At 42.0% G+C, this 26739-nt stretch overlaps 1 long non-coding RNA gene across 2 annotated transcripts in view; it reads left to right on the forward strand.

Annotated features, from left to right (window-relative positions):
- LOC143838138 (uncharacterized) overlaps positions 1 to 26739 on the forward strand; it is a 202379-nt gene that overhangs the window by 28639 nt on the left and 147001 nt on the right. The gene's annotated exons all lie outside the window — the stretch shown is intronic.

Raw genomic sequence — 26739 nt, forward strand, 5'->3', positions numbered from 1 at the left:
CACCAGCTAGATGGGTCTCTACGTTAGGAAGAATCAAGGCATATTTGTTGAAACGTGTGTGTGTGTGTGTTTTTTTTTAACTGTGCTTAAAGGGAAAGGGGCTTTTCGGGAGCATGATAACCGTCCACTGGCTGTTCATTTGATTGATGGCCAGGGGCGGGAACAAGCACAGAAAAAATCACTTCCTTTCTAGCGACTCCTTCGAGACCGGAAACCTGTGGGGAACGAATTAATGCTACTGGATTCCACTGCAAATGGAGGTACGCGGAACGCCGAGATTCCACTATTTAAAATACCGTTATTGCTTTGTGAAAGCAATTGGCAACATTGGTCCTTGTGCGGAATGGGCCTGAGTTACATAGAAGCACTTCTATTGCCAATTCTATGGTGGTGGAGGTGAAGAGTTAGATATTGTACAAAATGAGCATGCAGGGTTATTTACAAATGGTATCTCAAATCATCCCCTCTCTTTTCCTGATCTTTTAAAATTGCAATTTGAAACCAGTTCAGGATCTACAGAATGCAGATATATCACTGTACATGTTTTGGTGTTGTATTTACACAGGTATAGAAGTCTCTGCAAGGGATTAGATAATGCTGTGAAGATCCTGAAATGTTTTGGGAGAATGACTCACCTTTCTGTTTAAGCCCAAACAATAAATTAGGATGTTGTGAAAACACAATTGGATAAGCCTTTTCTAATCATTATTATGGGTTAGAATGGAGTAGAAAGGAGTTCTTTCCATGTGACTATTATCTGGGGTCTGACCAACCATGGACAATTTTCATTTTCATTATTTTGAAATAATTAAACACATGAAAAAAGGTTCCAACTGTGAAAAAATGTTCCAACTGCATTGCCATAATTTGTCCCATAAGAAATGGAGAAATCTTGTACATGCTGTGAAACTTATAATTTTCCAATAATGACTGGGGAGAGTTAAAAGGCATAGTCTAAAGTATAGAAGGGAAGTTATTTTAGGAAATAGTTTACGGAACTGCATATAATATTAATGTGTGCACAGCAAATAAGCAACTGACTGTCACGTGACTACCTAGGAAACTTTCACCAAGGCTTTCCAGGGTTTTTGAAATGCTAAAAATATAAAACTGATGACTCATCAGTGGCAACCATCGTATCTTTCAGCTTTGGCTACACAGTGTAAGCAAGCAAATAATTGTTACCGTGTTAACAATACAATTCTTGCCTAAGGATCAGATCATAGCATTAGCCAGATACTGGTTGAGTAGACCATAATTTATTTGCACTGACTCTGTCTGCTTTGGGGTCTTATCACTATTTTTAAGATTGTGCATCATTATTGAACCCCATGTACATTTTGTGAAAATGGAAGACCAAAATGGATGTGCAACATTATATTTTCATTCTATGACCTTGCACTAGTTTTCCAGAAAAAAAACATTTCACACACTATATAATCTTTAAACAGCCCGTGGCGCCACAGGCGCCACGGACTATATAATTCGTTAAGCCCCCTAGAGGTGGGCTTTGTCCGTGATGAGGAAGGGTCCGGGTTGGACCCTTCCTCACGACAGACAATCGGAGGGACCAATCGGCAGGCGCGAAGCGCCTCGCGCAGCGTCAGACCGCCGCACGAGGCAACCCCCCTTTCAAAACCCCTTTTTATAAAGGGGCTTTGAAACTAGTATCAAAATAAACTTCAAAATGTAACTGCAGTAATGTCCAATGGCAGCAACAGAAGCAGACTTTCTCCTTTGCCTCACTCATGTTCTGGTATTTGTTTTGTTTTGTTTTGTGGTCTTTGTTGTGTAGCTCCTGAGAAAACGGCTGAGGAGCCTTTCCAGGCACATCTATCCCATCCCAGGAGATAATATTGCAATTCTGAATGTGCTCTGGCCTCAGTGGTACATTCTGAGCCAGCCCTGATTTTTAAAAGTCAAATACTGAGCAAAACTCCTGAGATGGCTAGATAATTGAACTGATGTCTAGGTGAGTGTTGGACTAAAGAGTTCACAGGCGAGAACTACAATTTTGAAAAGCAAGTTTGTATTTTTGGTGACATTGTTTCCTTCTGCCCGCTCCCTTTATTGTGTATGGTTTTATTCGTAACACTAATTTATTGGCTGATTTATTTAATACTGTAGTTTCTTAGAAGTTTTTTTTGTATGCTGCTGTTTTAATTCTTGTTTTAATTCTTGTAATTCTTAATTATTGCTATTGTAGTGAACTTTGGATGCATATACATTTTTCATTCCCAATTATACTTCTTTGGGAGTAGGCGAAGACTCCCACTTGGGCCAAAGAAAGGGCATAGATCTTCTAGAACAGTGTTTTTCAACCTTTTGACCATGGAGGACCCCCTGAAGTATTCTTCAGGCTTTGAGGATCCCCAGAAGTGATGTCAGCTGGCCTCATCCCTGGAAGTCATGTGCCACCAGAAATGACATCACCCAGACACTCCCATTGAATGTGATATCAACAGACCACTCCCATATCGCATAATTTGACCCTTTGCTTATAGTCCTTGTCTTGACAGTTGCAGTAAACAAGTTGTCCGCCTCGTCAACATGTCTACCTTTTAAGTAGTTAAACACAATGACCATATATCCCTTTGCCCTCCTCTTTTCCAAGCTACCCATATCCAGTTATCTCAACCCTTCAGTTTAAAAGTTGAAGTCTAGTACTGGTATTTCAAGGAAAGGGGAATGGATACTGGAAAGAATGTACCAGCCTTCTGGAAACCAAAAGAGTCTGCGAATACTCAAAGAAAGTATACTGAAGTATGGAGAAAATATAAAGGTTTAAGTAAGTAGGAATAATGAGAAGCTCTCATTAGCCTGAAATACAAGAACTGAAGTCTGTTCATATACTGTCTTTACTTCAGAAATTTCGACCCCTGATTTCACCTGACCTTTGCCCTCTATGTTAAATAAAATATTTTGTTAATTTTAAATTTCAAAACTTGGAGTGCAATTTAAGTTCCTTAAGTTAAAACGGGTTCCCAATCCTTCTTTCAGGTTCTGCTGTTGAGGAAACAGCCAGAATATTATACTGTGACAGGGTGGGACAGCCAAATTTCTTCAGCAAAGATGAAAATACATTACTAGGGTTGCTCAATCAGGAAAGGCAAGTGAAAATATAGGGAAAATCTTGCTTCTGAGGGAAATAGACAGGGTAATCATAGCATCTTTATCTCAGATTTAGTTATTATTCTACTCTCTAGCAGTAACATCCAAATACAGAAGTTGTTGGATCAAGAAATGAAGTCTCCAAAGTGCCATTTATATCTACTCCACAGTACTTCTGTTGATCTACTTAACTATCTGACTTGCTATATAACTAGCTGTGTTCTTTATTTATATGCCACCTGCTATAAATGTACCCTGGGTGGCTGCTATACTTGTGGAAGAAGGACATGTAATGCAAAATGAAAACTGATGCAGCACTATATCAGAAATGGCTAGAGAAGTGTCATAGAAGTTACTTACTTCTAATGCTTTAAAAATAATGCTACTAAAGGCCAACCTGATCCAATAACAAGGGGAATAGTAACACTGAAATGAATTTGTCTATTTATTTGTCTGCTTAAATAAAGTTTCTTCTTTTTTTTCAATACCTCATAAACTTCAAGGATATTTACGTTTAAAAAACCTACTAGGAAAGAAAGTGCTTCTTTGACATTTTAAAGAAATTTAGTTCATTTTGGAAAACCATAAATATGCATAGGACAGTAAAATGCGTTTTAAAGACAGGCTGCAGGCAAAGTGATATTTTGTATGACAAAATTTTAAAAAGCCATCTGCTGCATTAAGAACATTTGATATATCACCATGGTATAGACATTTATCAGCATTGTGACTCAGATGGCATGTAATTTGTTCTTGAAAGTCTTCTTTTGCAGCCCTGTAGTTTTCAGAAGCCGTTAAACAGAATTGCTAACAAATGTCTGGAGATCCCTGGTAGACTGCCAAATAACTGGGCCATGAATTTTCAGCACCTACCTCCTAGTTACTTGCTAGAATTGGGGGTGGGGTGTGTGTTTCTTAATATGTCAACTACAGGGACCATGAATACAAAATACCTTTCACCAATACTTTTCTTTCAAAGAGATAGTTGAAATCCTTTTCGGTTGTATTTCACTGTGTTATATAGAAATGTAAACAGGCTTCCTGGGTTTATGAAGTGTTCAGTAATAAATATAAGATAAACATATGCAGCAGGCATGATTTAGCTGCAATTTCTCTTCATATATGCTGTGCATAAACAGTACTTAGGAGTTTTAACTGTGGCCATATCTGTGGAAACTTAAATCTAGATATTACAGCTATGAACAGACAAGACAGAATTTTCTACAAACCTGAATAAAGCCCTAGGTTTGCATAAAAATCTGAAATGTAAAAAGAAACAAAATAAAATACATAGAAGAGGCTTATAACTTCACATAGTAACAGTTAGAACTTGTTGTTAGGCAACCACAATAGTATTAACCATTGTCAGTAAAAGGCAATGGGAGGAGCCAGGGCCTTCTCCAGGGCTGTTTTGACTATTAAGAGAGGACTCATCAGGGCTAGGCTTCCTTCTCTATTTCTACCTTGTTGGACTTTGTCTCTTGGCAGAGCCAGCCACATTCTTTCAGTCAAAGGGTTAAACTGTTTGTTTACACTTGTTACTAGTGGGACAGGCAGAGTGGATCAAATGGTCTGTTTTCAAATGTAAATTTCCTAGCTGCGGCCATGGCCTGACTTTGGTTTGTCATGTACACAGGTTTGGCAGGAAGAGAAACAATTCTACTTCTTCCCATTGTTTGAGTGCTTTCTGCTTTAGGCAGAGAAGCAGATCCATCTTGAATCTCCACCATGTTGCAGGTAAGGTAGAGGGCTCCTGAATGAGCTGTAGATAGTTATGTATATTTTCTTGTTTTTTATCTGTCAGTTCCCTTACCCTGTTTAGCTAGTAAAGTTTGTATTTTTATATACAGTATAAATCTGCCTTGTCTGGTCTCATTATTTATACAATATCTCTGCTTTTACTACAGTAACTCTGTTAAGGGAATAGATTTTTCCCAACATACCTCCTGTTCTCCATCAGTATATCCCCCACCTTTCTTTCTACTCCTCTCCCAACTTCATCATGATCTGCTTTTGGGATGATGGGCTGCCTTTGTCCTGGGAGCTACAATGTCAGTGGCAGGGCCCCAGGAGCTGCCCTAACAGCAGGAGGGCCACTGGGAGATTGCAGAGCCCTTGGCAAGCCACTTCATTGGTGGTATGGCCCCTGGAAGGGTTCCTGGGAGCTGTCACTTTAGTGATAGGGCCTCTGGACATTATAGTGAGAGGCAGTATACAAACTGAGTGAATAAATAAATTGCAGTGTTAGGGCCCCTGGGAGCCAACACATTGGCAGCTGGGCCTCATCAGCTGCCAAGATCAGGGCTCCTGCTGTTAGCACTTGAACAGCAGGAGGGATTTCTATAGGTGGAGCTTTTCATGTCACAATGATGCAAAAGTCTGAAAATTTGCCTGTGCGGCTATGCATGGAATCAGAGTTGGAAGGTCTCGTCCAACTCCACGGTCATCTGCAGAATGAAACCACTGAAGAATGCAGGAAATTCACAACTACAAGCCCACACACAGTGACCCAAATTCAATGTCCAGATGATCCGCTACCCAAAATGTCTAGATGATACCCAAAGCATGGACACAATCCCTTCTGCCCACCCACTTACAATCTGCCCAAATTCAAAGAATTAGCATTTCTGTGAGGTGGCTATCTAGCCTTTGCTTAAAAACTTCCAAGGAAGCAGAACCCACCACCACCTGGGGAAGCTTGTTCCATTGAAGAACTGGTTTAACTGTCAGGAACTTCTTTCAGATGTTTAGCTGAAAATTCTTTTGAATTAATTTCAACCCATTGGTTCTGGTCCTACGCCTTGGGGCAACAGAAAACAATTCTGCTCCATCCTCTATGTGACAGCTTTCAAGTACTTGAAGATGGCTAGCATATCATCTCTTAATCATCTTCTTTCCAGGCTAAACAGACCACACTCTTTCAGCCTTTCCTCATATGTCTTAGGCTCCAAACCCCTCGCCATTTTTGTTGCCCTTCTCTGGACATGCTCCAGTTTGTCTACATCTGTTGTGCCCAAAACAACACAGTATTCTAAGTAAGGTCTAACCAGAACAGATAAAAGTGGTACCATCACCTTGTGTGATCTGCACATTATGTTTCTTTTGATACAGCCCAAAAATCCTATTTGCCTTTTTAGCTACTGAGTCACACTGCTGACTCATGTTCAGTGTATGGTCTACTGAAACCTCTAGATCCTTTTTGCACATACTACTGCCAAGACAGGTTTTCCCCATCCTATAATGATGCATGTGATTTTTCCTACCTAAATGCAGAACTTTACATTTTTCACTATTGAAATGCATTTTATTCATTTTAGCCCAGTTTTCCAGCCTGTCAAGATCATCCTGTATCCTGATTCTGTCTTCTGCTATTTGCTACTCCTCCCAGTTTATTGTCATCTGCAAATGTAATAGGCACCCCCTCTATTCCTTCATCCAAATCATCTATGAATATGTTGAACAACACAGAGCCCAGAGCCCTGAGACATTCCACTTGACTCTCCTCTCCAAGAGGATGACAAACCAGTTATCAGTCTGTCAACCAGTTATCAGTCTGTTAAGGTGCAGAATACCTACATGTTGAAAGGGCTTGGAGTAGATAAATGTTCTGTACTGGTTAGCGTATTAGATTAATACTGGGGAGACCCAGGTCCAATCCCTGCTTGTGAGATATTGGCTTGGGCCAATACTTTTCTTTGTCTGTGCTTCAGCTACACTTCAGCGAATGCATAGCTCCATGGATAAAATGTTGTACTTCTTAGAGGATTTTGTGCCTATAAGCCAACAAATAGGCTATGTTCATTCCTTACAGATAGCTTTGTGACAGATTGAAAAATAGTCTTCGTTTTCTTTCGTATCTCCAGAACACCATCTGTGACAGAACACAACAGAATGGAAATTGCTCATGCAAAATGAGTGTGTGTGTGTGGGGGGGGGATGGCAAAATTTCACAATATGTGGCTTGCATTTTAGGGTAATTGTTTGGCTGGTTCTTGCCATTTTGCTGTATTGATCTCAAAGAGGAAAGAGGGAAAGATGGGACTGATGAGTCATGTAATATCTCAGCCAAAAACAAGGCTCTGAATGATACTTCATTCTTTTATCAGTGCATATAATCTCATTTGTCCAAATGGCCAGAACTCATGAACAACCGAAGCTTGGACAGACAGGGATCTTATTCATTCAGCAGACATCCTAAGCATCAGTATTCTTCTGTAAATTAAAACCCAAATGCGGAATTATTGTCAGCATGAATTCTTTCATATATTATCATTCCTTCATTTACTTTAGTATTAATACTGACAAATATCTGCCTCTTGTTTTGGTAGAATCTCAAAGCTGTTATTCATTTATGTTATTCATTTATGTAATTGTTCTTATGCCTGTTCAGAGGCCAGGCCAGACGTGTGTAGCTACTAGAGATAGGTACCTGAAAGATTTTTTTTAAACACTGGTATTTTTTTGGATTCATATTTTTGGAAGGGCATAAATATTGGTGTTTGATAATATTCTGGTCTCCCGATACCATTCTAGGGTTTAAAATTGGGTGTTTTCAGGATTCTGGACTCATTCAAGGTCCATTGTTCTCTATGGGGATTTGGGGGATGGGCCTGGAGTGGCTGCTTTTCAACCAAATTACACCACAATTGTAGTTGTCTTAGAAGAAGAAGAGTTGGTTCTTATATGTTGATTCTCTCTACCCAAAGCGGCTTACATTCGCCTTCCCTTTCCTCTCCCCACAACAGACACCCTGTGAGGTAGGTGAGGCTGAGAGAGCCCTGATATCACTGCTCGGTCAGATCAGCTTTATCAGGGCTGTGGCGAGCTTAAGGTCACCAGCTGGCTGCATGTGGAGGAATATGCAATCAAACCCAGCTTGCCAGATTAGAAGTCAGTGCTTATTACCAGTACACCAAGCTGGCTCCCTGTTCCCTTAATGCTACCTGTCCCCTAAGAACCCATCCCAAAGTTTCAAGTGAATTGGACCAAGGTTCCCTCAGCCATCTCACTTGAAGAGTGCAGACTAGGAGGGAAAATAGTGCTGGAAAGTACACACTTTCACAAAAGAGGGAGGGAGAAGGAGCCAGACAGACTAGGGATGCCAGCCTCCAGGCAGGACCTGGGGATCTCCTGGAATTACAGTTCATCTCCAGACTACAGGGATCAGTTCACCAAGAGAAAATAGATGCTTTGGAGGGTGGACTCTATAGCATTTTATCCAACTGAGGTCCCACCCAGATTCCATTCCCAAATTTCCAGGAGTTCTCCAACTTGGATCTGGCCACCCTTACTCCTCCATTCCCCACCATTGACCAAGGGGGACCTGTCAACCCTAAGCCAAACCCACAGCTCTGCTAGGCCTTATACACCAAAAAAGACCAATTAAGTATTTCTTTGTGTATATATTACAGCACATATCACTAGCCACAGCTAAATTAGTCATTCTGGAGGAAACAAGAGGATCTTTCATTTTCAGTACGGCAAATCAAATCACTTGGTGTTGCATTTCTGACGAAGGTAGACTACATCCTAAACAGGACATGATGGCCTACTGTTGCATATACTTCAGTTTTAATTGTTATTGCCCAAATTGATATATAGATTTCTCCTAATATGTCTTTTGGATTCTAAGAGGAGATGATTTCAAGAGAAAATACATGGATATCAGCTTGCCACTGCAATCCCAAGGGGCTTTTCGCACACCTTCAAAATCGCACAATGGTTGCCAATTGAAAACGCTACTGATTTGCCATTATGCACAACGTTGTTGACAATCTGTCACACACCTGAAACCGATCCGCAAAAAGCGCTTCCTTGTAGCGCTTTCAGGGAAATCCCCAAAAGTGGATTCACCCTCCGGAAAGCGCTACACTCCTGCAACCAATCTGCAACACTAGCGGGAAAGTTCTGTGCGTTACCATTGTTGTGGTTTCTACACAGTCCCTCCCCCTGGCTCTCTCCTCTGATCTTCCGGCGAAGCGATCGCCATTTTTTTTTCTCCGAGCGAGCGAAGTTCAACCCACCAGCAAGCCTGTTTAGAGGCTTCCCCGGCTTCAGTCCCTCCCCAGAGCTGTTTAGTCACTAAGCACAAACAACAGAGAAGCCTGTTTGCTGATGTATTTTCTCTTTATTTTTTACACTGTTTTCGGCCGAAAATCGGGCCCGTGAGGGGGGGGGGATTTTTTTTTCACTTGGGGGGAGCGTGGCAACGATGAAACGACAGCTCAAACACACCTGCCAGCTGATGGGTCTCTCCGTTGCAACGAATCAACACATATTCGTTGCAATGGGTGTGTTTAAAAAAAAACTTTCTTAAAGGGAAAGGGGCTGTTTGGGAGCATGCTAACGGCTGCCCATTGGCTGCTTGACGGCCAGGGGCGGGACGAGCTTGGCAATAGCGCTTCCTGTCTAGCGATTTTTGCTGAGACCGGAAGCTTGTGGGAAACGATAGAAACTCAACTGGATTCCACTACAAAGTCAGGTATGCATAATGACGAATTGCACTATTTTAAATGGCGATTTTTCGTTCAGCAAACAATTTGCTACAAGGATCCCGGTGCAGAAAGCCCCCAAGTCTTCAGAGTATAGTTCTAATCCTTCTGGCATATGCTGTTGAGTATTAAAATCAATGAATAGTACTGTATAGCAGTGGTCCCCAACCTTTTTATCACCGGGGACCACTCAACGCTTGACAATTTTACTGAGGCCCGGTGGGGGGGGGTAGTTTACTCCTCTACTCTCAACCACTGCCCTAATGCTCTCTGATCGCTATGGTAATGTTTAAACATCCCTTCAAAATAAGATAAAGACATGCGACAACAATGAACATAAGGAACATTTTATTTTCATGGAAATTTTAACTCATGACAATGACAAATCAATGGGAACCCTGAGCTTGTTTCTCTGCAACGAGATAGTCTCATCTGGGAGTATGGGAGACAATGACACCCGAAGTGTGTTGTAAAGGGCTGGGGGGGGGGGGGAAGAAGGCGTCCTTCACGGCCCACCTCCAATTAGTCGACGGACCACATGTGGTCCACGGCCGACAGGTTGGGGATCGCTACTGTATAGGGAATACCATTCAGTTCTATACCAAGCAGCAGGTCTATTTGTCTGCTGACGTGTACTCAATAATTGTACTTTCCCCAAATAATGCTGCATGCATATGTATAACACTAAAGGCAAATGATCAGGTTGCTGCACACAACCCCCTATTAGCATCTATGACCTGTTATCAGAATCAGCTACATTTGGGGGTGGGGTGGGAATTCTTCAACCTATAAAGCATGAAGGAGATACTGTTAGTATGTCTATGAAACTTTATTGGACCTGGGGCTTATATAGCTTTGTAACTTGGCTATAGCCCTTCTCCATACAGTTTCTATTCAGTTCTTCTCTAAAAGTCTGCAAAAGAAAATGATCTGGAAATTTAAGGATTGTTCTTTGTTCACTGATGGAACCTATAATGATGGAGATAAAATATGACTACGTCCCATTTCAAATCAGATGTTTGTTTGCAATGGTTCCTGCTCCTGCATCCTTGTACTTGACAAAAACAGAAAGATCATGCTGTTTATAGTTTGTATGAAGCTGAGCGTCACATTTGAACTAATATTGTCAAACTGACTCCTTCAAAGGCTTCCTAAAAGATTGAATAATATAGTAGATAAACAGACCTGATGGAATTTCCACAGATACAAGGAGTAGGTTTTAATGTGTCTAGCACACAACTGCATAATAGGTTACTCATACTTTAATTATGAAGAGTCATTAATGGCAAGACTAGCATCTTTTAAATCTTAATGAGTTTTCTGTTGACTTTACAGAGCAGGCAGCTGTAGAATCTAAATGAACAACTTATGTTATACTGTCATATATTATTTTTAATACCATTTCATTTTCTTTATTTCTCTTAAGGAAATGTTCTCATTTATTAACTGTTTTTAATAATATGATTCAACAAGTAGTGAATGAGCCTCTGAAGAATTTCTGTCATTATGTGGTAGAAATAAATTTCTGCCATTATAAGGTATAAATAAATAAATAAATAAACAAACAAACAAATAATTGCTGCTTATCAAATGTTTCAGCTAAAAGGCAAAAGAACTAGTTTGGGGTTTTTGTTACTGTTATTTTGAATGCACAGCATTTCAGCCAATGGCAGAGACATTGTTGAACAATTGGATTTATACCAACTTCAGAGACTCCTGAAAGAAGCAATTACATATTCTATATTGTGTTGGAGAAGCTCTGAGTCAAATGCAAGAGAGCCTGAGTAAGCACTAGCAATTCTATTTGGACCACAGTTTATCGCTACAGTTCATCATAGTTTATAACCCGTAGATCCATGTAGGATAAAGTATAACTTTATACATTTAGTAGCAAAATCAATTGGACAAAGAGATAAAAAAGCTCTGGATCAGTATTTCAAATTATCTTCCCTTTTTATGCATCAGGATGCTAATAGACACAATGTGAAAAGCCTTCTTCTATCTTTTAAAGGTTAACCAGCTGACTCTATGGCAGAAGGAGATGGCTGTGTGGGAAAGAATGGAGTCAGAATGACACATCTTGGTTTCTTAGAGACTGCAAACCCCCCCCCCACATCCTTTCCTGCACAGTCTGTATAGCTAAAGATGTCTCAATAACCAGAGTCTACTGCACTCATACACTCTGTTGCTAATAACAGATGACTCACTCTTATTATTACCTTTTTCATTAGAAAAGCAGTATAGTACAGAAATGTTAAAAACACCCTTGTTTTATGTAGATCATTGCTGAGGAATATAGGGCAGAATCAGCTTTCCTTTTTTGGCCACTGCACAGAACAAGAAACGAGAGAGCATGTTCCACGTAGAAGATTTTCTTGACTATCTAAATGCAGCATCCGGACAATAAGAGCAGTACATCTTCAATGTGCTTGTATAGTCAACAAAAGGACAATAAGGTATATGGAGAACCACTGTTGGTAGTTGTTATACAGTTGTGGAATTCTCCCTCTTTGGAAATTGATTAAAGTTGAAGCCTTCCAGAACCACTGGGAGACCACTTTACTGTTTGGGTTGCTTTTAGTAGTTAAAATTTGCAGGAGGTGGTACATGATTTTAGTCCTGAGTCTTTTTTTGGATGTCAATAGCCTGAGAGAATGCAACTGTCTAAGGCAGCTCCCTTCTGTGTTCTGTGTATCCTGAAGGGAAGAAACATTCCACCGGCTTTTGAAACTCCCACCATTATGGTAGATTCAGTTGTAACAGCCCTTCCTCACCTTGGGGATATCAAAATTCCCTGAAAGAAGACAGAAAAGGAGAAGCCCACATGAGAGAACTTCAGTTGCCAATTTCTGAAGACAACACCAACCTATGAGACAGTCCTTAAGGCAGTCTCTGCTCCATCTTCTTGGTAGTTACTTAAAGATCATAGAATCACAGAGTTGGAAGGGTCCATACAGGCCATCTAATCCAACCTCCTGCTCAATTCAGAATCAGCCCTAAAGCATTCATGGTAAGTACCTGTCCAACCACTACTTAAAGACTACCAGTGAGGGGGAGCTCAACACCTCATAAGGCAGTCAATTCCACTGCTGAACTCTGACTGTAAAAAAAAAATTCTTCCTGATATCTAGCTGGTACCGTTCTACATGCAGATAAAAGCCATTATTACAGGTCCTGTCCTCTGCTGCCAACAGGGACCAATCCCTGCCCTCTTCTAAGTGACAATCTTTCAAATACTTAAAGAGAGCAATCATATGTCCCCTCTCAACCTCCTGTTCTCTGGGCTGAACATTCCTGAATCCCTCATAGGGCTTGGTCTCCAGGCCCCAGATCATCCCCGTTATTCTCCTCTGAACCCTTTGAATTTTGTCCATGTCCCTTTTGAACTGCACACAGTGCAGTTTAACCAATGCAGTATACACTGGGACTATGACATCTTGTGATTTTGATGTGATGCCTCTATTGATACAGCCCAAGACTGCATTTGCCTTCTTTACTGCTGTATGAGCCTCTGGGGAGGGCGGTATATAAATATAATAAATAAATAAACAATAAATAAATAAATAATAATAAATAAATGTAGTCTGCTGTGTGCAGTCTGCACATATTTAGCTTACTGTCCACTAGTACCCCAAGATCATGTTCATACACATTGTTACCCAGAAGTGTATCTCCTGTCCAGTATGCATGCTTCTCATTTTTGTGACTCAGATGTAGAACTACACTTCTCCTTATTGAGGCTCATTTCGCACGAGGGAATTACAGCACAATCCTTACCAGATGCTGGCGCTTTAAAATCATGATTTCAGATGCCGCCGTCATTCTCCAGTCCCCTTTCAGTGCTGGTAACGTAACATCTGCCGATTTGTAGCGGTAGCTGTGTAATCAGGAAAACTGCATTCCCCCGGTCAAAATCCCGGCAGATGTCGCAATCACCCGCCAGGTAAGAGTGAGGAGGTGTCGGTAGTACTCTTACCGCCATGAAGATGTCCCTTCCCTGATCCTGCCTCCATGGCTTCCGGGGGCAGAACGCGAGTGTTTTTTACAAATGGAGAATGTTAAGTAGCAACGCATAGGTGTTGGCTCGCCACTCAAACTTGTGTTATGTACATGTGACCACATTTTATTTTTTGTTCTGTTTTATTGTTGTGCACATGTTTAACTCCAAGAAAATATTTTCTTAAAAATATACAGGAGAGGAGCAAAGTGGCTGCTTCAAGTTTCATCCTGTGAAGGGTTGAAAAGGCACATCCAATGAGCAGCAGCAGCTGAGAAATCAGTGTGTTGATAAAATTCTCCATAGCGTACTGGATTCAAGCGTGGCATTCACAACGAGGGAGACAAAGAACAAAGAATGCTGTAGGGCAGCTGTGTTTCTGGATACCTTGTTCTCTTCCGTTTGGGTGTCACGTGGGTCTCAGCAGTCTCTAAATATAAGTTTGCTCTATGAAACTATCAAAACTTGAAGACGGAGCTGTGAGAGATAACCAATGCCTCTGTGAACAAATGAAATGGCGTTGCAACGATTAATTCTGTGTTGTTTTTAAAATGCGGGGGGGGGGGGAGGCAGGCTTTGTGTGGCTAGGCTAGCCGAGGCTGATTGGTTGTCCGGTTGAATGGCAGGCTCGAGGTGGAGAGGGGCAAGGGAAGTTTGTGGTGTTTTCATTGCTTCTTGGCAAGAACCGGAAGTAGGTGAGTTTTGGGGCAAGTGTGAAATGACGATGGAACACTACAAAACATAGCAATGGAATATTCAGTGCTGGCTATGGATTTCTACCAGCTGTGCGGAATGGCCCTGGATTACATCTTGTTCTCGTTTACTCCCTTTTCCAGCATGTTCAGATCTGGGGTGTGTGCTATTTCTTTCAGTACTCTTTATTTTACCCTTCCATATCTCCACTCAGATACTTTCCACTGGAGTGTCACTCTCCTCATATAGTATTTCTTGACAGCAAGCAATCATCTCACATACAGCACCACTCCACCTCCTCTTCAACCTTTTCTGATTTTTTTTAACAACTCATATCCATTCTCTACTGCATTTCAGTCATGGGAATCATTCCACCAAGTCTCTGTAATGCCTACTAAATCATATTTCTGTGTCAGCTTGAGAAGCTCAAGGCCCTCCTTTTTATTGCCCATGCTTCAGGTGTTAGTATATAGGCATCTGAAGCCTCTTACCCTTGGTTCTGTTTGACCCAGCCCTGCCAGGTGGGCCACTGCTATTTGCTCTCCTACATTAGAATCCCATTAGATAAAGCCTTGAAGGGAAGAAACTCAGGCAATGGAACTTGTGCTACCTGTTCCTGAGGTAATTTCTGGTCTTTTAAAAAAGTATTAAAATACTTTTAATGGTCAATTGCTTGGAATGCTCTGAAAAACAGGTGATACAAATATGTTCTGGGGTGTTACACAAATAATGACAGTTTTTTGCCCTACTGAGATTTTTCCCCTCAATTTTCAGATTGCTTCTATTGTACAACATGAAAAGTTTGGGTGTGATCTGGCTGAAGTTAGCAGTGGAGATGGTGTAAATCATGATAGTGGATATCATATTATTCATATAAAACTTCAGTACTAGAGAAGAATACTGAGCCATATTTAAATGACAGAAATATTGGCAGGGTTGTCATGTTGTTTTGTAAAAGTTGCTTTAGTGCCTTTAAGAGCTGCAAGTTAGAGATACATTCAACAGATGTAGTCTTTCCTGCTGTGGAAATCTGATGGTGGTAAATGCTACATCTGATTGCAGTTGTTAAAAGTTTCTATCAGGAAAAAGATGCATATGGAGAAAAATTATGTTGAACTGACACCATCTCAATATGGTTGTGTGTCCAGAAATATGCATGTTTATGGATGAAAAGCCAACAAAGATAACTGATAAGCTTGACTAACCATGTCAGAAATGCAGTGATCAGTGTTTTTTTTATTAAGGTTTATTAAACTGCAACGCCACAGACAGAAAGAAGAACAAAATTATATCAATATGTACAAAGGATAAATGCAATACACACAGCAGGTTTAAGAGGAACACGGTATTAAATAAATAAATAAATACTAATTGAGCATAAAAATTAGAATACCAAACATTGAGCAATCTGATCAAAATGTTTCTTGAGTGAACGAGTGGAGGGAAACAGTGATGAGAAACTATAGCAGAGAAAGACCTTCAAGATGACCCTCTTGTGGCATCACTTTATAAGCTACATATCTTCTAAAATGGAAAGAGCACAGGAATCTCAGTAGACCCCTGCAAAAATGTAAGGAAAAATGGGAAGTGGGATGACTTTTCCCATCTATGATGTCTTGAGAAATGAACAGCTACACAGGTATACACCTTCACCTTTTCCAAAGATAATATGGTTTGATGCTATACTTATCCTCCCCCCCCCCCATTTATTTCACATGGGAATAAGAAGAAACTCAAAAGAATTTCTTATCCTCTTTTCCTGTGCTCATTCCCCAACTTCCAACTTGGGGACATGGGAGTAACTTTCAGTGATTCTGCCATGTTGGAAGGAAATCATTGTTGCTCTTAATCATTTCCATAGTTCTGGAATTAATACGTGCTATTTGGATCTTGCAAGAGGCAGTGAGAGAATGTGTCTGTGTTTCTTAGTTTTCTGATATGAGGCTCAAAACATACTTTAAAAAATGAGAAGGCTCCAATTCTTTTATAGCCATCCAATTACTACTCTTCCAAGAAAAATCATTGCTATTATCTCTACTCTGTCTGACATCCTGAAGTAGTATAGTTTCTTTTAACACAATGATGAGCTGTTTCTATAGACCCTCTCATTTGCAGTACAATTAAAAAACTGACAGTTGATTTCATTTTTATTTATTTCGTATCTCACCTCTCCTGATTTCAATTTGTATGGCTCTCATCTGGATCAACAAAAGTTTGACTTTTATCTTTTCACTACAAATGTGTCAGTGTTTAGGAGGGAACATAGCTGTATTGAATACTTCAGTTTTAAGCATACTTACAATACAATTAATCCAGTGGGACACTGCCACATAAATGTTTTTTAGAAGCTGGACAAAACAAAGATGAACAAAGCACCATAGGTATATCATAATATTCATCATATGAAACAAAGTTTCCTTTATTTACAGAAATAGCCAAAGACTTAGGGCTGCATTGCTGTGGTTTGGTTACAAACCAAACTGGTTAATGAGCCATTTAAAGTTTAAACCTCTGTATTCTGCTCCCTGTGGCGTTTTGCAGGGAGCAGAGTGCATGGGTTTAAAACCTGCCGGCTGCACCCCATGAAAAGCCTTGGGCAAAAGAAACCAGGGGCTTACAAACAGCTGAGTAGAGGGAGGCACCACTCAACTTTTTGGTTTAAATGGCTCTGATCATTTAAACCCTGCTTTCTACACCCCCCCCCCCAGTTTTTCCTCTTTTTTGCCATTTAAACCACTGTTTTCTGCTCCTGTCAGAAAGCCAAAGGGAACAGAAAGTAGAGGTTTAAATGGTTCTGACCTGAATTCAGCTGTTGCATCTAAGGTACGCCACCACCTGTTTTGAAATCTGTGCTCTGTTAACACATGGTTGCTTGTTTCTGCACGGAGTCCTCTTCTGTGTTTGCTGACTGCCTTGCCTCGGGTTTTTGTTCCTGACAAGTCAGGTGGCTGAGTGGAAGTCAAGACAATCCACTCCCCCTCCATTTTGGCTTGTCAATCACTGTGATGTGGCGTCAGCCACCAATACCTTTCAGTGCTGTATTCCCACATGCTAGCGTCCCCCAATCTCCCCAAACATAGAAAAATATTTTAATTAAAAAAATTAAAATCTGCACAGCAACGCACATCTGCCGCAACATATAATGATTGAAAGTTAGCGAAGCAAACTTTTCATGTCTTCCCCCCTCTCTATGAAGGAGAGCTCGATTTGCGAGCAGTGTGGAGGCGCGAAGGACGAACAGCTGCTTTTCCTTGGCTCCGCAGCATGGCTCCAAACAGAACAGTTAAACGGGGCAAAGGAAAAAGCTGTGAGGTGACCCAGCTCTCTGCCTCAGCTCCCTCCCATATGGTCAGGCTACAGCCCCTTTAAAAAAAGGAGGAAAGAAAGAACAAGTCTCTCCCCCTCAGCTCCACCTAAGCATGAGTCAAAAAGTGCATGTATGAAGTTTACTGGGTGTCATTTCATTACACTGGAACCATGTTCCAACGCAGTTCCATCCTTTTATTTTAAAATATATACATACAAGATTGCCTCCACAACGCTGCTCCAGGTAGCAGGCTCCCTTGCCAACCCCGGAAAAGTGGGTTTTGGGAAATGTCCTTTGAAAAAAGGATGGGGGGGGAGGTGGACGGAAGTGACTCCCAGGGTTGGGTGGGCAGGGTGGGGAAATGGACATCTGAAGTTTTCCCTTCCTCATGTCCCTACTGGGACTTGCTGCTCATTGTCTCCCACAATAAAAAAGGGAATGCTGATTTATCAGAAATGCTATCAGCATTCCCTTATCACAGGGCAACAGCCAAGCAGAGTTGTGCCAGCCCCAGGAAAGCCACGAGAGGGAGGTGATATAATAAAGAAGCCCGAATAAACCTTGCAAACAAGCAGAGGGTGAACCGAGGAAAATGACTCATACAGAAATGGTTGCTCTTACAAATCTCTACCAATTCAAAAGCCTTCCTCAACAAGGAAAGAACCATAACCTTCTGACAATGGCGGGAAAACTGTACTGCATCCTATCAAATACAGATTTTGCATTTAATAAATCTATAACTTCTATTTGCCATCAAAATTCTGCTCCTATGTACTGTAAGCTTTGTCATTCAAAAATTTAACAAGGCTGAAGACAAGGATCGTTGAAATGACTGGAAGGGAAGCAAAATCACAGTGACATACTTGGGTGTGCACAATGCAGGAGAAATTACAGATGGATGGTAACCAAACCATTTTGGTGGTGGTGGGGAAATACTAGTAGGCCTTTTGAGCTGGAGTGCAGTATTTTGCTTTTTCTGTCGAACAAAGAGCATGGCTTTCTTTGAATGGTCCTTTTTGAGCAATAGCAACACTTTAATATGTCATAAATATGTATATATTTGATGTAGAACTTCATAAAATGATGCTTGTTTCCAATGTTTTTGCATGCAAACAAGAAAATATTAACCGACATTCATGACTAAGCTTCCTCTGCACTGGCTGCATAATGACTTTGTGAGCCAAGCAGGAAGTCCTTATCAACTGAGCAGTTGCCAGACACCCTGCAGAAGCTTCCATTCTATCAGCAAAGACCTCTGGGATATCTTGTGCTGCTTCACAATATTAAATTCCGAGCAGTGCTCTAAAGCAAACCAATCCAACCCTTGACCTTAAAATCAGTGTTCTCTTAAAGTTTAACTGTAAACACATTTTTTTTCTATTTAATGCATATCTGTGCTGACCATTTATCTCATTTGTAGACAGCTGCCAACATTGTTTGGAAGTTAAAGATTACTGGATTAATTACCTAGTCAAGTATTAGGCCAAAAAAAAAAGTCAAAACAAAACAATGTGCACTGTTATCCTGTATTTACTTAGAAATAAACCCCATTGTATTTAATTGGGCTCAGCTCCAGTTGAATCTAAGAAAGTAGCCTCTTCATAGTTTAATCTGTTATTTTGAAGTTCAGCCCTTCCCAAAATACATAATTCTGAAATTTTATTTGGTAATTCACATTTATATGCTTCTGCTTCAACATGGAGTCAAGCTTGAAAAATAACTGCCTGCATCAGTTTTCATCACCAAATATTTAATCACCAAATATTTAAAGGTGTCCTTTAAAGTTGCAAACCTCGAGGTGGGACCTGAAAAGCTCCTATTATTACAGCTGACAGACAACAGAGAGCAGAGCTCCCCTGGAGTAACTGGCTGCTTTGGAGGGTGGGTCTATGGCATTGTACTCTGCTGAGCTCCCTTCCCAAACCCTCTTCTCAGGCTCCACCCCAAAATCTCCAGGTGTTTCCCATCCCAGAGTTGGCAACCTTATTTAGAGGGAACTTAAGTTCTGCATATCAGGGCTAGAAAATGGGAGAGTCTTCCTGGGCGCACGCTGCCTGCCCCGGTGCAACAGCCCCGTGCAGGCAACGTGGAGCCGGAAGCGCCAGGTGCAGTCTGAAGTGCCGACCGCAGCAGCGGAGGGGGGATCAGGGGCATAGCCCTCCTACTGCATGATGGTGGGGAGCAACATGCTGCTCTCCCACAATGGTGCGGGTGGAGGGATGTCCCTGTCAGCTCCGCAGAGCTGCTGAGCTGGCAGGAGTGAGAGGCATCCCTCCAGGGACGCCGTAGGTTGGGGGAGGAGCCGGGCGTGAAGAAGAAGAGAAGAAGAAGAGTTGGTTCTTATATGCCGCTTTTCCCTACCCGAAGGAGGCTCAAAGCGGCTTACAGTCGCCTTCCCATTCCTCTCCCCACAACAGACACCCTGTGGGGTGGGTGAGGCTGAGAGAGCCCTGATATCACTGCTCAGTCAGAATAGTTTTATCAGTGCCGTGGCGAGCCCAAGGTCACCCATCTGGTTGCATGTGGGGGAGCGCAGAATCGAACCTGGCAAACCAGATTAGAAGTCCACACTCCTAACCTCTACACCAAACTGGCCCAGCTCCTCCAATTATGCACAGGCCTGGCCCGACCCAGCCCTTGCCTGCGCCTGCTGCACTCCCCGGCCCATGGAAGATCCCACGTTCCATTAACGCGGGTCTTCCGATGGCCTGGGTCGGGCCAGGCCTTGGATGGTGGCGACGTCAGTCATTATCGGGGATTTTCCCTGAAGCCCTATCGCCACCACATTGGGCATTCCAGTCCATAATCAGTCCTCCTTTCTCTATCACTTTCTTCTGCTGCCACCTCGCACTTCTTGCCACTCTGCATGCCTGCTTGAAATGGTGGAGGAGAAGAACGCACTATACACGCAACTCTCCTCCACCTGTCAATCAAGCCAGGCAGCTAATCACCTTTCTACCTGTTTTAAAGGGACCGCAATGCAAGCTTTTTTTGAAAAGTAAAACTTCTCAATTGAGATGCCTATGCATCTAATCATAGATGCATAGTTTTTTTTTCCTTTTTTTTACTGCCACTCCTTTTGGGTCTTGCTTCTGAGTAGACTTAATTTGGAGGCTGAGGTCATCAAGGGTAGCAACAGTTTGGCATAGGCAAGTTAAATAGGGAGGTCCGCAATCCCTTGCTTCCCCTGCTGCTCTGTGTGGATGAATTGTGAAAGCTCACTTACCTGCCAGCAGGGAAAGGCACCCCTGAATCTGCGTGTCTCCCCACTGCTGCCCTTCTTCAATTGAAGGGAAGGAAAGGCAGCGCAGAGCCAATATTGCTCCTTTTCTTGAGGCTGAGCGCAGGTGTGGAGAGAGCTCTCTTGCAAGTATCCACTTTTTCCTCCTCCTCCTCCAGGCTTTTTGCCATAGCTTCCTCTGAGCTGCCGCCACCTACAGAACTGCTCAGGGGTCCGTGCGCTCTTGGGGGATTAAATGCTTGGTACCAGGCTTGCTGAGTTGGCCATTCGAAAGGACTAATCTAGCTGCATGAGAGGAAATGAACTTTGTTCCCAGTTTTTTTTTTGGGGGGGGGGGTTTAGAGTGGCTTGCTTAGTAGGGTTGTGCCTTTGGTGGCCAAAGTGGCTGTTTGAGCCTGAAGCAGCCTGCACTGCGCCACGGGGGGGGGGGGAGGCGCTGGTGGCAGTGCACAACCAGGCTGCTGCATGCAGCCACAGAGCTCTGTGCCTGCGTGTGTGTGTGTGTGTGCACCAACTGGTGTGCCAGTGCTGCCCTTCCCCCCCACATGGCGGCACTGGCTGCTTCGGGCTCAATCGGCTGCTTCGGCAGATGAAGCACACAACCCTAATACTTAATGTGTTGACTGGGGGGGGGGGTTGTTTTACTCTGCCTGGATGATTCAATGCATATGCGCTGCTCGAGGCAGTTTGCTAAAAATAAATGTCCCTGGGAGAAGGGAGAGGGAGGCGGGTGCGAGGGCGATCAGTGGAGGCAGAGATTGTGCTGCTTCAGCTACGCACATTTCTTTCGCATATGGCTTGCTTGGTGCTCTCCTTCTGCTCACGTGACATAGTTAGGGGAATCCACTTTTGGGGATTCCCCAACTACTGCTTTAAAATGGTTTGCTGCTGGTTTGCTGCTGGAATGCTGGATGCTGACGACATTGTTTGAAATGCCAAAAATATGGCATCTGCTAAAGGAAAGCCTTTCATGTTATTTTCCGGGTGCAAAATGGCCCTCAGTTTGATAGTATGGCTAGGATGCCATATGTGGCAGAACAGCTGGGGGTTGGAGTACACTACTTGAGAGGGTAGTAAGCAACATCCTGTAAAACTTTCTGTTGAGCTTCACTACCTGAATCTTTTTGAGGGAGAAATCTGCTAGGCAGTTAGCTAAAGAAATTACCTACACTTTCCCCCTTGCTGCTCCAGCTCTGAATTGCAATAGCAGAAGACTGCCAGCTCCAGTTTGGAAAATTTCTGGATATTTGGTGGTGGTATCTTTGGTTGTGGAAATGTTACCATAGAGTCCTCCCTCCCAAGCTGCCATTTTCTTCAGGAGAATTTCTCTCTGGGATCTGGGGCAGCTGCAATGCTGGGAGAACTCCAGGGAGTGTGGGAACGTCAAACATAGACCAACATGTTTTTAAGTCTGTCATGTGTTTCCCTGTGATTCAGCTGTTACTTTATAATGCAATCAAATTGGAATGAACATGTGGATAAACATAAAGAATATTTTACTTATTGCTCTGTGAAATGGGTAGCCTACAGTGTCCCTGAAAGTAGAAGAAGAGTTGGTTCTTATATGCCGCTTTTCTCTATCAAAAGGAGTCTCAAAGCAGCTTCCAATCAGTAGGCAAGGCTGATGAGAGAGCTCTGGTATTACTGCTCCCTCAGAATAGCTTTATCAGTGCTGTGGCTTTGTCAGTGCTGCGTGTGTAAGAGCAGGGAATCAAACCCGGCTTGGCAGATTAGAAGCTTTCACTCCTAACCACTACACTGCTAGCTATATTCATAACATGGCTTTGTAAAATAGAATACCATGGTAGACTCCTCATTATTGACAGGAAAATTCTCCTGCATGCTTCTAAACATATCCAGTAGCATCACAGAAGGGTTCTGAAATCTGCACCTACATAGAGGGTCAAGATGACCCATAAGTGCTGTTTAATGAACACAAGTTTATTTGATAAAGGGCTTAAGATTCCAAAGAGCCTTTGCAATTGATACTTTGAAATGCCTGGCTCAGTGTTCCGTAATATGTCCTAATTCTCTTTAATGCATAGTTTTGGATTTAACAGGAAAGCTCTGTGATCTGGATTTCTAATTTCACAAATATGGGCAGAGCAAAAGAAAGAAGGCCTTCTAAACTGATTAGTTTCTGAGCAATTGTAGGGTCTTAGGGGACTCTATTAAACTGGGGCTACATTACAGCTATTTATCAACTTAATAAAACTTTCAAGTTCAACAAAAGTTGTTTCATTCAGGTGATAACATTGCTTTAGTCTTAAACAGTTGCACAATAGGAAGGCTCCAGTTCATAAGATCTTTCCTGTTTTCTTTATGTGAACTCACTGTCCCTAACCCTCTGGCATTAGTGCTTTAAACTATAGATGTAATAATGTTTTAAAGTTATATTAGAGGTTCAGGTAGCTCCAAAAACTTAATTTTAATCCTTGTCCTTTGTTTGGCCCTCTGTTCAGCCCTTCTTGTAAAATTGCTCATGAGCCTCTTTGTCTGTTTAGAACTAAAACTAGCTACACCTGAGTAGTTTGAGCAGCTATAACAGTGGAGTACAAAATGTCAGAACACAGAGGTATTTTAATTACTTGTCCTCTTTACTATTTTATCCTTTTTTACTTAGCCTATCTTGTTAGAACTTTACATTAAAACTTGTGTGTGTGTGTGTGGGGGGGGGGGGGTCCTCTATCTCTCAACAATCCCCCAGAAAGGCCAAATATCATCTGTATTTTAATTTATCTCTTAATTGGAATAATTGATTTGAACAAGCAGATTGTAATGTAAGTATGACTAGTATAATGCAATGTAGTTTGGAATACAATATAGATGCTTTTCTCTGGTCTGTAAACAGAGACAGCCAAATGCTCCAAAGAAGTTGATGCCCCAAGATGCTTGCATGCTAGAGGGGACAGGCAGGGGGCAGAAGAGCAAGATCTCAGCTAACTGCTCTTAGCAATTGATTATCTATCTTCCCCTTATTGTCTTAATGTGGACATATTTATTGTATGCCAAATGTTTCCTCTGCAATTCAATCTCAAGTGAATGCAAACAAATCCAGATTGCTGTTTTTTCCTATTTATCTCTGGAATCTATTAGCCATTTTCATTAGTCTCACACACTTTGAACTGATTACTTTCACTCCATGACATTGAATCTGAGGAAGTGTGTGTGCACATGAAAGCTCATACCTTGAATAAAACTTTGTTGGTCTTAAAGGTGCCACTGGACTCTGAATTTATTCTGCTGCTTCAGACCAATATGACTACCCCCTTGAACCCTTTAGAGCAGGGGTAGACAAACTGCGGCCCTCCAGATGTCCATGGACTACAATTCCCAGGAGCCCCTGCCAGCAAATGCTGGCAGGGGCTCCTGGGAATTGTAGTCCATGGACATCTGGAGGGCTGCAGTTTGACTACCCCTGCTTTAGAGTCTCATAGGTGGAATAGGGACACTTGTATTTATTATTTGGAATAACAGTTGTTATTTTAGAGCAGCTTCTCTATCCATACATCTTACTGCTAAAAGATCTTTCTGCCAGCTGCACACTGTATTAATTTATTTTGTAAACAGATGAACCTATTCTTGTAGTCAGAGCAGCAATATATAAAATGCTAGGTTACACTTGGTGTAGCCTTAGTGTCCATGCCTGCATGCTGCATTTATCAGAAATTAATAGAGAAACGATGGCTCATGTAATTTTTTGGTAGATGGAGTTTGAAAGAATGCCCTCCCCCCGGGAATTTTTGGCATTTCAACAAACGAATATTTATTCATTAGAGTTGTATCCTATTTCACTGATTCCCCAATTTTCTAGCTGTAGCCTAATTCGAAGAATTTGGAGAGGAGGTTTTTTATGGCATGGAAATATGCATTACACCTCACTTCTGCAGATTAAGCCACTGTCAAAGACGCAAGAGCAGGGACCAGATTGGAGTTTTGTGGTCAGTTGGTAAGCCTAATAGATATATTAGGTTGACAGACAATCCTAAAAATATTTCCTAGGCGTAAATAAGCCCCACTGAATAACTCAAGACTAGCTTTTGATTAGACTTGCTTATGCTTGGTCTCATCCTGAATGGCTGAGAATCCAGTGAAGTTGAATTGCTAAAAATGGTATCCTAATCCTGGTTATGTTATTATACCTATTGTCTGATAGCTATTCCAGACAGAGTATATGTCTCTGCAGTTATTGCTAGCTGACTATTTTAGATAGGTAGGGTTGTCAACAGATCTGGAAAAAAAAGTTTTGTTCTCTTAGTAGGGGTTTAATGTGCAGAAATTGGCAAGTGTAACTTTTCATGGCATGGAAATAGACAACACCTGGCAAACAACATCTCAGTAAATCTCTATTAAAGGCACAGAGCATTTTTTGTCCAGATAGTTGGCAACCCTAAAATCTTGGGGAACAATAGTTGACAGTGTTGCCACTTTTATCGGACAAATAGCTGAAGTGGAACATTACTGGACTTGCCAGGTTAGACAACACCCTAGCTGTTAAGGGGATGGAATTGTCTACATTGTAACCATACTACACCTTGATAACTTGGGAGATAAGTACATGCATTTTCCCCTTAGTAAAGTGATAACTGAGCACTCTCCTTTGTGATGTTTCAGGCCACTTAAGGGTATTCTTCTCCAATTAACATTTTAAATTAGTGATTCACAGGCAGGTAGAAGCACCTATTCAAGTATAAATTATATAACTATGAGAAGACCAGGATAGGCACAGGAAATGAATAGTAGAATTGTTTTATAACATTCATCTCACTGAAATGAATTGGTACCATGAAACTGTATTACTTTTATTTGGGTAAGCTATAACCATACCAAAACAGATCTGAGAATAGGTGTCGGGCTGAGAAAATACTTAAAAATACTGGCAAGATATTTTAAGGGGGTATTTGAGGTGGGTGGGGTGAGTCAACAGAAAGCACATGCCTAATCAGTAACCCTTTGAATACCACAGCTGGTATGGAAGTGGCAGAAAAAGGCTTTGGTCTCCATGACCTACATTTAGGCTTTCTGAAGAGAACTGGCTGACCACTATGTGAAACAGGATCCAGCGTAGCTGCATTTAAGTTCTTAATCCTAAGGGGGGAGAAGCAAAAGCTCCCAGGGAGCCAACTGATGTTTGCATCAGGGTATATCTGAGATACACCAGTGTAAATGCCAGTTACAGTGAAGCAAGTCCCTAGTGCCTCTCCGTTGCTCTTGAGTGCTGGTGGAGGGCTACAGTGGCTGCATGTTGGTGCAACTGAGGCATAGGACCCTGCGATGGCATGATTGTGAATGGTTTTGGAGCATGTCCAGAGGGAACGCACCCTGCCGGAAGTGGAAAGTTATGCCAATAAAAAAAATGATATAGGCCATAACATTTGAAAACTTAAGTCATGCCTCAACTGCTTGAACCTTACCAATTAGTTTTGGAGGAGTTCAGGATGCTTAGGGCTGATCCTGCGTTGAGCAGGGGGTTGGACTAGATGGCCTGTATGGCCCCTTCCAACTCTATGATTCTATGATTCTAGGATGCTGACTACAAGCTCAGGCAATCACCTTCCTCTCTGGGGTGGCCCCTCCCCAGCATCCAATTGTGGGCCCCCATCCTACGTAAACTTCAGCCAGGAGATCTTGCAACTCAGTAGTTAAGGCGCATGGTACAGGACTCCATTTCAGAGCTCCCTGCCAAGTGGACTAAGAACATGCAGCAAGGCACTTGGGGGTGGGAAAAACACAGAAAGGGCACTTAGCAGTAGCACTCAAGCAGGAGAGCAAAGTCCATACTCTGCCATACTTTCATGGTATGACCCCATGAGAATTTCTTGTTGAGGTCTCCATGTCCACGAACTACACTTCCCATGAGGCCCTGTTTAGCATCATGTGCCATAGTGGTGGTTAGGTG

The sequence above is a fragment of the Paroedura picta genome, chromosome 5 (assembly GCF_049243985.1).
Source record: "Paroedura picta isolate Pp20150507F chromosome 5, Ppicta_v3.0, whole genome shotgun sequence".
NCBI classification, from domain to species: Eukaryota; Metazoa; Chordata; class Lepidosauria; order Squamata; family Gekkonidae; genus Paroedura; species Paroedura picta.